At 35.8% G+C, this 13829-nt stretch overlaps 1 protein-coding gene across 2 annotated transcripts in view; it reads right to left on the bottom strand.

The window, feature by feature from the left end:
• FRMD3 (FERM domain containing 3) overlaps positions 1-13829 on the bottom strand; it is a 122301-nt gene that overhangs the window by 66226 nt on the left and 42246 nt on the right. The window lies entirely within an intron of this gene.

Raw genomic sequence — 13829 nt, 5'->3', positions numbered from 1 at the left:
GTAATGATCATTACACTCCCTGCACATTCACAGATTGGTTAAGAAAATATTACTACTCTTACCTTAGGAAAACTCATGCTGCTGTAATGACCACAAATTTATGAGACTTGATATACTACTAGCAATCATAGTTTCATAGATGCTATAATGGCATAACAGATACTCATTTAGATAAAGAATTTCAAAACACTCTGTGGTTTTTTATCCCCCAAATTTGAAAGGAGATCTGAATGTGAGCATTCTACTAGAACTTTACACAGTGCCCACAGCAAGAGAGATCTGGTCCCTAATTCTCTCCATTAAGTCAGAGCTACAGTACAAAGAACAAATGCCCAAACAACTGAGAGGTTTTTATATTTGTGTTGTTACTGGGTAAATATGGCCTTATCAAATCTTACTGTTACGTATGATACTTAGCTAACAATCTCATTCTTTCTTTCTGTTTTCTTCAACCTCAGGAGAGTGGGTCTATTCTCCTTTGTGTGATTCCTAATATGATCCTGCATGAGTTTTCACATTTCTTTTGATCCAGCTAATGTTAAGGCTCATGTTGGTTTTTTTCTGAAATGTTATTTGTGTCAATATTAGCATGGGACTAAAGCTGTTTTCCTAAAACAGTCCACTCCAAACAGACAAAGATGTTTCACTACACAGCAGTGTCAAGTCTGTGCATTTTTTTCCCTCTATGTGTCCACCCTGATCCTGCACTGAGATGTCTCTGCTGCAGACCAGGAGTCTCTACCCTTTGCTGACATGAAATAATTTGAATTTAGCTCTTTAATGTCTACTGAATAGAAATTACACAGGATGTGAAATCACTTTATATAAAAATAATACTTAATTGTTTTTCTCCAAACTACTCCCTGAGTAGTTTCAGTAGTTTCATTCTCTGAAAATGCTAATATCTTTTTCAAACTTTTTTTTTTTTAAGAATTTAAGAGGCAATTTAAACTGTAAAGGCATGGCAAGCAAAACTGAAGGGACAGCATCTATATATCTCATGGTACTTTACAAGGCTGGGTATTACTAGCATCTTCATTTTGCACAAAAGTATCTGAGCCAAAACCAGCACCATGACCTGTTGGAGATCATACTCTCAAGAGCAGAGGAAGCAATGGCCCAGGCACAGCCACTGTCTGGTAGATCTACTGCTTCCCACAGGAAAAATGAGACATGCTTCAAGATTGAAGAGTTAGAAAATAATACAATCAGTGAACTAAATTTTTGTTCTCCTATCTTTACAATTAATAAGTAACTCTCACATAGATACAGTTGCTTGTTTTTTGGTCTCCATCACTCAACAAACAGAAAACTAAATAAAAAACACCGTCAGTCTCTCTGTCACCCTGACAGAGAGATGCATTGCTGAGGCTCCTGCAGACATAACCTTGCTTGCCATAGGGACTTCCTCTCCTCCCAGATTCTCTTCCAGACACAATGGAAATGTTAACTTCCCTACAGATTTCCTTTTCCTAGATGTGGTTACCTCTGTTTCAAATGCTACTGTGTAAGCCACCTGCTTCCTCTACTCCTATCTGTCTCCACCTTCTATCTTCTATAAATTTTAGTCCTGTACTCTTCCATACTCCCCTCCTTGCCTGGAGATATATCTGCCTTGTCTGCACGTGGTGCTTCCATAATTTGTTTTCCTATTTTTAAACAGCCTCTGTCAAAGGATGTTAACACAATTTGTCTGCTCAGTTTGTGCTCATGAAACCTTATGCTTTGCACCCTACATTGTTACCTTTTCCCATGTAACCTAAACGCAACAGGTTTCCTTCCAGCCTCAAGACATTTAAAAATCAACTTTTTTACTGTTGATAGTGGTTTCATTCACTGACATTTTTTTGTGTTGTACCCAATTACAAGTATGGGCATCCTGGAGACAACACAGAGAACACCTTCCTCAAAAGGAACAGTCCTATCAAAGTATGAAAAATGCAAAAGGAAAACTGTCACTCTCCCTGTGACGGAACAAAAAAAAAAAGGTCTACACTTATGCAGTCATATTTCAATTTACTGCTTTATAACTTAAAATCTTGTGAGTGTCTGGAAAGTTTTGTGACTATGAGAGACCATCAAAATGTTGAGAAAATTGCATGGGGACATTTCATTACAAAGGTAGCAGGAAAAATTATAAACACAGATGTGACATTTAAGTTGCATATAGTTTTAAACTAATCTACAGCAAATTAAATAGGACTGGGAAATAACAGCTATTAGATGACTCAGGTACAATCAAATATAAAAACAGATTTTACTAGCAACACTGTACAAATTAAACCAATTTTTTAAAACACTGGAAATGGGGAAACTAGACAATCCATATTTTCATGTGACAATATTAGAGGGTGTTACTGTAAGAACAGTCAGTAAACACAATCTTCTACAACAAACTACTGGGGGTTCATATTCTATTCTATGAATTTTAAAAGCCCTTTGCTTCAGTCACCTAAATAATCACAGATTTCTGAGTTCCTGAAGAAACCAATGAAAATGTACAGCACACATAATGTTTATAAATCCAGTAACAATGTTCTGTTTCTAAAAGGAATTGATGCCCTAGTTTTCTTCCTTGGAAAATAAATGATGGAAACAAACCAAACAAAAAAGATCAAAAAGCCTCCAAGCTAGATTCATGCTCTAGCAATCTTTAAACCTTCCATCAATAAATAGAAGGGACTAGTTAATAGCTTCACCCTTGGTTTAATATATCCCCTTCAGTTCATTACATTTTAAAAAATATTCAAGATGCACAAAAGTGGGCTAATTCAGCATATGCATAATGTAGTGAGAGTCCTCATCTGAAATTGTAAATGTTCCACTATTAAAGCCATCTAGACACCTGGAAAACTGGGGGGGGGGGGGGGGGGGGCGGGAAAGAGATCTTAATTGATACACAGGAAAACACTTGATGTGGCTGGCACATTGCCCATCACATCTTAATTCATAATAGATTGTATGACAAGAAGGATGGGCAATGGCAGTTAATTTTATTTTCTGCAAACAGCATAAATAAACATTTTCATTTCTCTAAAAGTGCTTCAAATTCTTCTGATTTTTAGAATCTAATGATCTTTTCCTATTTATTACACATTACTACATATTGCCATGCTACAAAAGAATATATTACAACCAAATTTCGTTCTGATTTATGAAAGAATCTGGGTAACACAAATTAATAACAGCTAGTCATCCACAACAGAGCAGAGGCATGGATTTGGGTCAGAGAATTTGAATATAAAACATTGCCTGAAATTTCAGACAGTTGCCATACAGCTTTCCAATTAAGTCATCCTTAAAAAAATTTAAAAAAAAAAGAAAAAAAAAAAGAAAAAAAATAACCAACCCTTAAAGCCTTAAACCCTTCTATACAAAAAGTCTTTGCAGCAATTCAGAAAAAAAAATTTATGACATTTTATGAAGTTTGTCAGATATGAAAAAATTACATAATAAAGAAAGCCAACATTTCAAATACCAGTGAAAAATTTCAGCTACAAACAACAGGAGTCTGAAAATAAAAATCAAGTTATACATTTAAAATTTTCACAGCTCAAACATTTGAGAATTATACCACAGTTCACTCAGAAGTCATCAGCTATTGTCCATTAAAGAAAAACAGGCAGAAACAAGATCAGAAAAGTCTGTAAGTGAGAGATACAATATGTTCTGAATTGTAATCAATATATTGTTTGCAGTAAAGAATACCATTAAATGAGTCACTTTTTTCTAAGTCTATTAATTCAAATATGTCTGTCTGTCTCAAGTGAGAAACATTTTCCTTCATATTTTTGTAACCCATGCAATGGCTTTAAACGAAGTCCTATAATGTAGATATTCCACATACTCAAAAATTTGGAGATTTCTATAAATAATTTGAGGAATGACATCCTGATTTATTTAGATAAATAGGCACAGACAAGACAACTATGTTTTTCCTAAGGCTGTATTTGAATATCTGACCTTAATACCACTAAAATCCCACAACAAACCCCAACACATATGTGACAGTTATAATGCCATGTAAATGACAAAATCCCTGAACACACAAGGTCAGTGTGCAAATAACTGTTAAATGCTACATTTTAAGCAGGATCAAAAGTTTTCATTTCTATTGAAATGTATATGTATCAAACTAAATTTTGCAGCTGTGATAAAAGAATTAGCAAAACAGGGGATGTTCTCTACTGCAACAAGATACAAAAACATGATCACACAGAGTCTTCCACTGATGGACTCACAGGGCAACCTGAGTTGGTTCCTCAGCTCTAGGAACTGAGTAATAAACTGGAGAAATGATTCATTTTCTGTACCAGACACTCTCATTACAGCTTCCATTTCTGCAACTCTGAAAATTTATGACTGAGTAACCTAATTCCTTGGTAATTTCTCTGGTATACAGAAACTAACCCAGACAACAATCTTTGTTGCTCTTGCACAGTTTAACACATTACCCCCTCTCATGCTACTTTGGGGATTTATTTTTTATTTTAACTGTCTTGATGCAACTTAAAAAGCAAGGCAGAGCATAACTTCTACAAATTTTAACAATTCTCCAATGACGTAAAATGAGACCACAAAACCTTTCTGATGGCTTCACAAATCTGAAAATGAGAGGAAAATTACTTATGACAGTTTAAGATCTTACATTCAGCAAAATGTTTTGCCTATTCGAATTTGCTTCACTGTGGGGTTCTGTGTCTATTTGTCTGAATGTCATCACAAGGAAGAGAAAGAATCACAAGCAGATTAAACACAATGTTTCTGCTCTGTTATCTAACCACTGAAGTCCTGCCAGCTGTGCTTATTTCTGTCAGAAAGCCACTGACATTAATAAGTGTGCAGAGTCATAAACACAGTATTTATTTGTCCTGGGGATTTCAATCCTCATCCCATAAGTGTCTTAACTTGTTGAACAGCTCTCTACAGTGACCTTGTGTATAAAGCTGGTCACATACTTAAGTGCTTACTTAAGCATAAAGCCACACACAAAAAATTAAAACAAATTAAACAAACCAAAAATCAACACAGCAAACAAAGCACAATGAAACCAACATTCTACTTAAATTAATAGAGAGTCAGGATCTCAGGCAAGGTAAGCATACTGTTTGATTTTGTATGCTTGCTGTCTTTGGTGTGCAATATATTTTGAAGTTCTGTGGATGTAAAAGAATTAAATACATGTATTGAAGAACAGTCATGATAGCACCATAGATTGAAAATGAATCCAGTCAGAAAAATGGACAAAACCATTTCACCTCTAAAGCACACACAAAAAAAAATCTTTACCCACTGAAAACTGAAAAAGACAGTTCTGTTGACAATATGTAACAATAATAATAAAAAGCAACAGAGGTAAACTACATCTTTGACTACCATACTCACATTTTTGACTTTTCTTTGGACATTACCAAAGAAATGTACCTCTACCACTGATAAAATCATATTTCTTCTAGGCTTTTCATGAGAGAAATGACTTATGACTTGAACCCCAAAAGGCACCTGTCTTCCATTTCATCAACAATTATTCTGTAGTTCAGTGGGGGGCCAGCTCTCCAACACTATGGTGGTGAAGGGACATCAGAGAAACAATTCTCCGCTTGTGCCCATTTTGATACAGTTATCATCACATTTGCATTTGTCTTCAGTGGCACAGCAAAAGAGTTCACTAAGCATCACTGGACTAGGATGTGGTGCCCGGAATGGGACTTATTTATTATCCACTCTTTGAAGCTGAATAGGGAGGAGAACTGAGGGCACAGAGAAGGAAGACCCCCCCGAATTTCTCAGTATCTTCTATATAAATTTTTAAGTCTTTCCTGAATAACAGAATCTGGAACAGAACCTTCATTCTGCAGCAACCAAAGTCAGTGAGGTCAACAGACTCCACTCTGACATGGAAAAACTGGGCCAGCCGTAACCCTGACAATATCCAATGCCCTCTGCAAATTTCTTATAGCTCTTTGGATTTATGCATTCACAGAGACTACAGACGACAGCAAGATAGATACACAGACAAGTCTTTTGCCATTTTTTGTTTCTTTTTTGGAAACAACAACAGGAATATATGAAAATGTTTCACAAGAACTCAATATTGAATAATGCCTTCAATATATATAGAGCAATAAAAGCATGCCTGTTTCACTCCTCAGATAAAGTGGTATAACACTTTAAAAGAAATTCCTTCCTTCCATAATTATCATCCTACAGTATTTTATACTATTTGAAAATACTGTGGAAGTCTAGTCTAGTCTAGTATATAACATTTAACCAGAAAATTTTCTGTTGTAAGAAGAGCCAGTTATAATTTATTTCTTTTATTTAAAGTCCCAAAATACATAAGGCAACTTTTGCTGAAAGAAAACAAACAAATTGGAAATGTAAGATTTTGGTTTAGAAACCAACTATTTATTACAAATTTTTCTTCTGTTAACAGTGAAGAATTCATTATATTTCTATAAGCCTAAAATGAAGCGAAAAAAAGGGCCAATGACTTTTAATGAAAGGCACAAAACATGACACTGCTATAAACTAGCTGGCATTTACTTAATTATAACAGTCCTACTCCACATGTTATTTTACATTTGTTATCTCTTGCAAAGTATATATTTTGTTCTATATACTAGTTACTATTTCTACATTAATTAAAATCATTTATATCAACATTATCTAATTCTAGAACTTAGTGAACGAACGATTCTTAAATCTATCACTTAATACATTGTATTATGTATAAAAGTATGTTAATAGATTATAGAAAACAATAGAGAACTAATGCCTATCTTATTTATTAGGGAATTTAGCAGTAAGTAGTGATAAAGAATGCTTCATCTGAGACACAAACTACTTATTACAACTCCTCTGGTTTTAAAATTCATTTGATAACCTGGAAAGGGTCTAAAAGAACATCATTTTTACAAATATATCAGTCTTTAAACTCAGATTTCTAAGCTCTTAATTAAGTTGAGCTCTAAGATATAGATACTAATAAAGAGAACTAAAGGGAAAAGAACCCATAAACAAGCCTTGATTTGCAGTTACTTTTGGGGAAGAAATATACAAATATATCTTAAAATAAAGGGGAAAGTAAAGAAAAAGTAATAATGTCTATGTTGGGAAGAAGAAAATAAGGTAACAGAAATTTCAAGTGTGTATATGAGGAAGTTCTATTCATCTTCAATGAAACTGCATGGCTAAATGTACACAGCACTGAAAATTTACCCAGAAATAACTGTTGCAGTGAGGTCAGAAACATACTTGTCAAATTCTTTCTATGTACTATCTTGTTTGGAAAATTAACATCACTTGAGGTTATTTATTTTTCTTTAATTTACACTATTCATTTGCAACAGATTGACAGATTTGTCCATACAACAGCATATTTTTATCCTCTCTTGAATTGGAGGTTATTGTATGAGGGCAGTGATCAAATAATAACAGATGAAGAGGAAAAGGAGAAAATTAGATGACAGAAAAAATCTCACAATGCCAATCCCATGTAATGAAAACTATTCTAAAAGCGAAATACTATAGAAAATGGAAAGCATATTCTACTACATAGTAAAATCTGAACAGCAGCAGTGAAGACAGGTAACATCTGTCACACAATCACTTCTTGACCTCAGTGATAGTCTGCAAGTAAATTACTCTGACCCATGGGTAAGTTATAAATTATAAAAAGAAATATTTATAGTTCGCATACTGCAGCTCTCAAAAGTCTTCACCAGTCTAGCCAGCAAGCACTGAGGAAACCACAAATGCAATATTCATTTACAGGGCTCATGTTCATTTGCTGCTGTGCACATGGGCATCACTTAGCCATTTAGGCTTTGTGTCCCTGAAGTATCAGCCTCACAGAAGGCTTGCAGCATTAACTGCTCGTTTCTGATAACAGCTTCCATTAGCACAGCATTTGTGATGCCATCTGAGACACTATTGATTTCTTAAAAGGAATTGAGTCCTTCTGTCCAGAAATCTATCATTTTATTCAATATTGTTCAGAAAACCTGACTCTGCTTTCCCTCTTTCATTCTTGACATCATACCTCATTTAGGAAAGTGGACTAGAGATTTCAAGAATGAGTTCTCAGTCCCCACCTACAAAGCAACATAAAAGCCAAACCAGGATTTTAATAAAAATACTTCATGACCCCCAGTACGGGTGATGGTCAACAATCCTCCCTTGGCCTGAATCTTCTCAGTAGTTTCAAAAGTTAGAGAAAAATCAGTACATATTCAAGTACACCTCCAAGTACCATTCTTTAAATAAGCCTTTCCCAACAGATGCATAGCAGTCTGCCCTTATTTTACAAGTGTTTCTAAAAAAGAAAAGCAACCAAAAATTCTTCTAGCCAAACAAGACACCTCCCTGAGCACAGGAAAAAGGAGACTCAGCAGTGTATGACACAGCTCACTTATGCTGCCCACATGAAAGCAGCCAGCCGGGGCAGCTGGAAGAATGCTCCTTCAGGAGCACATTTCAGGGCTCAGATGAATGTATTGAACCCCAACCATGGTAAGGGTCGTGCAGGAATAAACACACCTTTGCTTCCACACCAAGTGGGAGAGAAGGGTGGCTTGAAAGAAGCTGTAAGTAGAGCTGGGGAACCTCTGAGAGCACTGAGAATGGCATCTCAGTTGGTGCCCCTCACTACCCTCACAGCTTGGAGTTATCCCTAGATATATTAAACAGCTCACATGAGGAAACGCATCTTGAAAGCCTGCAAGCATGACATGGAATGTGCATGCGCTGGTGGGAGGAATGGAGGAAGAAATGTAAAATCATGGAATGTAATCCCTAGAGGGGATGAAGTAATGCCCATTTGAAAGGCTATTAAAGTGATGTGAAAGGCTGAGTTTACATAATGAACAGAATATACAACTAGCTATCACAGAAATTTGATTCATCACTCTGTGGATTATTCCAGAATCACAAACCTGGCTGTGTAGATCTGGCATATCATCTCTGGAGCACACCCAATCACAACAAGTGCTGCAGCTCACAAATAATGTCTCCTGACAGACAAGACCCTCAATCAGCAATGAAGTCACCAGCTCTTAGTGAACCAGCCAAAAGTGCAACTCATACACTAATCTCATGTGATAAGGGCCTAGATAAAAACTTTTGGTTAATTGAGGAACCCTCACCATGCTATGCACTTGAACTGTCAGATAGACATGCGATATAATCATTATGCCTCAGAGAACACTTGTGCATCTTCAAAAAATGCACATTAAAAAAAAGTTTTTATGGTAGAGCGTGGAGATAAACACAAAGATCTCTCACTTTCTACTAATTTAGAATGCATCAACACACATTTTTCAACTACTCATCCTGCTTACCTGCCTTAGGTACATAACACTTTTCTATCCATCTTTGGTAATATTTCAGTATGCTTAATCACTTTTCCCATGTGCTTTGACTGCAGAAATTTTGTAACTTCAAGAATCATGCTGGTTCATTTCCCACTCAGCAAATTGCTTCATTCCTGTAATTTTTTTCAGCATACTGTAGGAATAATTTTACCACAAGAAACTATTTCCAAGCTGCTCAACTAGTGCTTTATAGACACATATGGTTTAATATATTTTTCTGTCAGAAATAATTACACAGTAAAGAATCTTTCATCAGTACTTTTCCCCCCTCATAATAATCACAGTTGTTAAATGCTTGTTTTGAAGGAAAACAAACATTAAATTTGTAAGATTTGACATTCAATCTTCAAAAGAGCAAATTAATGGTAGATTGAAAACACTGAAGAAAGAAGTCCTCCAGAAGCATTCCTTGGACATGGTGCCTACACCAATGCACCCCAGTGATATTTAATAAAAGCCAGCTATTGGCATCAGGGAGGAAACTCATTCTCTGTGTCATACAAGTTTCTGTCTTCTTGCCAAACTAAAAATCCCCAGCTCACAATTTTTTGGTAGTAAGGAAAGCTGGATTGATTTTTTTTTTCTTTCATTCTTTCTTTCTGGAGGTCATTCAGTCCTTGAAAGACATAAAAACTGCCTCATTAGCACTACCTAAAATAAAACCTCCCTTTGATAGCATAGCCAGAACTACCCCTGCATTTGTAATCATCACATCACAAAATTACAACTATGGTCTTTTTTTCCCCACTTTTTAAAAAACTATTTATAAGAGTATAGATTGAAAACAAGTCTTTATTAATTTATTTTATTTATTATCACAAAAACCCAACACAAAATAGAAATTCAAATAGAGGACTCCACTGAATTATTCCATTAACCACAGGTGCAAAAAAGAAGATAATAAAGCAATGCATTTTACAGACCCCGTAATTGTTTCACCTTTACTAGACTTCACTTTCTCCCTTACTTTGTCAGATTCAACTTCATTTTTCCATCATATGCTCAGACTTCCCACACACTCAGCAGATATCAAAGGCAGGCTGACCTCACTTTTTACTGTTTCTTGATTGGTCTGTTTTCCACATTTTTTAGCTGAGGAACATACTGACACACTATTAAAATGCATCCTTTTTGACTAAGTTGGGAACTCATCACACTTTTTTTCTTCTTAGCTGTAGCTACTCTTGTATCCCTTTTAAGATAGCTTCCCTGAAAATAAATTCTAGGATGCTGAAAATGTATCTTCCCATCAGATAAATGGAAAGCAAAGCCCTGAATTACATACCAAATGTATGTAACTCACTTTTCCTGACTTTACAACAATACTATTCTGTCTATTCTTTCCTATCTATTCAGGGCAAAACTTGCTATCTTTGATATTTAAAAAATATTAGCTATTGGGTGAATGAAAAAAAAGAGGGAGAGAAAAAAGGACTGCAGATTCTGTGTTTATATATTGGAAGTTTTCCCCCAGTGGCTGGCATTTGGGGAAAGCATTTTAAAATCAGTGGATGCAGAAGATGTTTATGCACACTGATCAATTCCCCTGAACCACCCACATTGCCTGTTACAACTGAACATAAAACCCATTAAAACAAGAAAAAAAAATAAGATGATGCTTAATAGGATTGCCTGTATTCATTTTACTATGTGTAGTGGCAGATAAAAAACTACAGTGGGAGCTACTTCCTGTATGCAAATGAGCACATTTCTAAGCATTTTTTTTTTAGAGAATGTGTCTTGTTGACAGATATTTAAACACCAAACCACAATATTTTAAATAAAGTCCTGTTCTCACACAGGTGATTTTGGAGTGGAAGGAGACCTGGCAAAAAATATAAAATACAGTAACTTTCAAAAACAGATAGTACAGCTGCTTACTAGGTCATTGTTGCATCAGAAAGGTCTCTCTTTAAATTCCTGTCACATTTAGAATTGAAGAAGAGCAATAGCAAAAATCAAGAAGACAACTAAGCAACTAGAAAAATGAGTGAATGGCTTTGAATATTATTTCAAAATAATAAGTAAAGTAAGATTTCTTATTGTCCTCTGAGAGTAGAAAATGTGTGCTTAACCTCTTGTCATTTGGGAGCAAACTAAGGCTACATTCTCCTCACCCAGATCATCTACAGATACTACAGGCTTATGTGAAAAAAAAAAAAAAGCATCTTTAAAAGTGTCTTAAGAAAGAGCAGATGCAGTGCAAAACTGACCTACAGATTCTAAGAAGCAAAACTCTGTCAGCTTCTTAACTGCTCTGCCAAAACTGACTACAAAACCTCAGGATGAAATTATTTTATAACAAACCTCTTTTTGAAAACTGGAGATGTTACATAAATGAGCAGATGACACCAAAGAATAAAAGCTATCTTGTCTTGCAGCACAGGACAACTTTTCAAATTTCTCTTTCTGCCTGACACATCGATGCAAAAATAACTTTTGGAAAATAAAGCAAGAAACAAGCCAGCATGGAAACTGATGATAGAGCAATCACACACTTCAGAGCCTGGCACCCTTCCTTGTTGGGATGCAGCAATCATCCTTAGTCATGTGCCCTAAGTACAAGACAAGTAGCAAGCAAAAGAAAAGCAGAGAGCAGGGGAAGACCACTGGGGTTAGCTCAGTTGGTTAGAGCCTGACAATATCAAGGTTGTGGGTTCATCCTCATATGAGCCATTCACTTAAGAGCTGGACTTGATGATCCTTGTGGGTGCCTTCCAAATCAGAATATTCTCTGATTCTGCAATTCTCTGAAGATTTCACCATCAAGTGCTCTGCTGCCATTAACCCAAACCCACCTATGTTCAGCATTCTCTGAAAAGCCTTGAGGAACAGACTGCACTGAAAACTCAACTGAGAATGCACCAGAGTTAAGCCATATCAGAGACACAAGAACCAGTAAACCAGGATACTTTTTTCTAGAAAAGATGAAAGATTCCCTTTCTTGCAAGGTATTTAAACTTCAGTTTAGTGCAGGAATGACACTCTGCTCTTATGCTGCCCAGTCTCATCACCTAGTCTTCTCTAACTTTTCCCAGTACTGCCCATCTTCCTCTTCACCATGCAATGGGTGGCCAGCCTCAGTCCATGCAGGTAGGGGTCACACATCAAGGCACCCAGCAGCCAATCTTCTGAAGCTTTGTCTTTGTCACCTTCTCTCAACAACAAACAGAATCAGAAACATTAATGAATATCAGCTTGCATGCTCCAAGCACTGAGCCTGTACACTGGGTTATAGGCATGGCAGGAGAGCAGCACAAGTGGACAACAGTGCACAGCTGTCAGAAAACACCAACCTACTGAAGGACACAGTTCCACAGGATGGCTGAAAGGTGGTCCAGTAATTCCAGACATTACCATCTATTTAAAACTGATTCCGTTGAACCTCTGCAGTGCATGCTCACACATGGCTGAAGATATTAGTCTTGAAATATTTAATAAAAAATCTCTCATAGCAATGGGCAATAGATTAAAAATGCTGACCATCATAATGCATTTAGCGCATCAAAGGCATTTCCTTTTCTAGCTTCTACTGTGTCTTTGCTACATCTCACACATACACACCCTATATTTTTCATGCATGTGTGTCTATACGTATACATACATGTACACATGTTATGCATAAATATAAAAATATGCCAAGAAAAAGGACTAAGGGATTCTAACATTAGAGAAGACCATTAGATGGTTTGGCTATCTGCATAATTTGGAACAAACACAATTTTATTCAATTAATGTTTCATACTTGCCAGCCTTATCTTTTGTAAAATGAAATAATTGCATTTTTTTTTTCTACAGCATGTTTTCAGACAAGGCAGTCAATTTTGATTTAAAGCTTTTTAGAAGTGAGACTGAAAATATGCAAATTCTGATTGTCCTAGGTTGACTAGGACACTGATGCTGGTTAATTCTACTGCATTAAGAGCTTTACAAAACAAACCTGGAAAAAACATGCTTTGATTGTACTGACAACTTAGCACCATGGAGCACCATCATTTCCCACAAATATTGTTACTAAAATAAAAATACTAAAAAAAGGAACTACCTATCTAGAACAATCTCTTTTCATCAAATGGATTTAATGAAGGACTATGATCTATTTGACAGCATTCAAAAACTGTTATTTTAAAATGTATATATGCTGTCATATGTAATAATACTCACTTTATCACAAGCCAGAACACATCACAAAGTTTTAATCACAGCTTTCCTCAAAAAGTTTTAAGGTGTAGTTTCAACCCTGTTTCTTTGAATCCATAAAACACTTATGACCAGTCATTTTGAAGGATCATATTGTGTGAATTTTTTTACAGATTATTCAAATGAAGTCTTAAAATATACCTGCACAACAATCTGTGTCAAATATCTACCTTGTTCTTCAACACCACCCTTCAAATTCATGCAAAACTTCACAATCCCAAAAGCTCTTCATGTACTCAGCAGCTGTAGATTTAT

The sequence above is a fragment of the Lonchura striata genome, chromosome Z (genome assembly GCF_050655825.1).
Source record: "Lonchura striata isolate lonStrDom1 chromosome Z, ASM5065582v1, whole genome shotgun sequence".
In the NCBI taxonomy this organism is placed as follows: Eukaryota; Metazoa; Chordata; class Aves; order Passeriformes; family Estrildidae; genus Lonchura; species Lonchura striata.
Note: the sequence above shows the minus strand (reverse complement) of the source record. Positions and strands in the feature narration are given on the sequence as shown.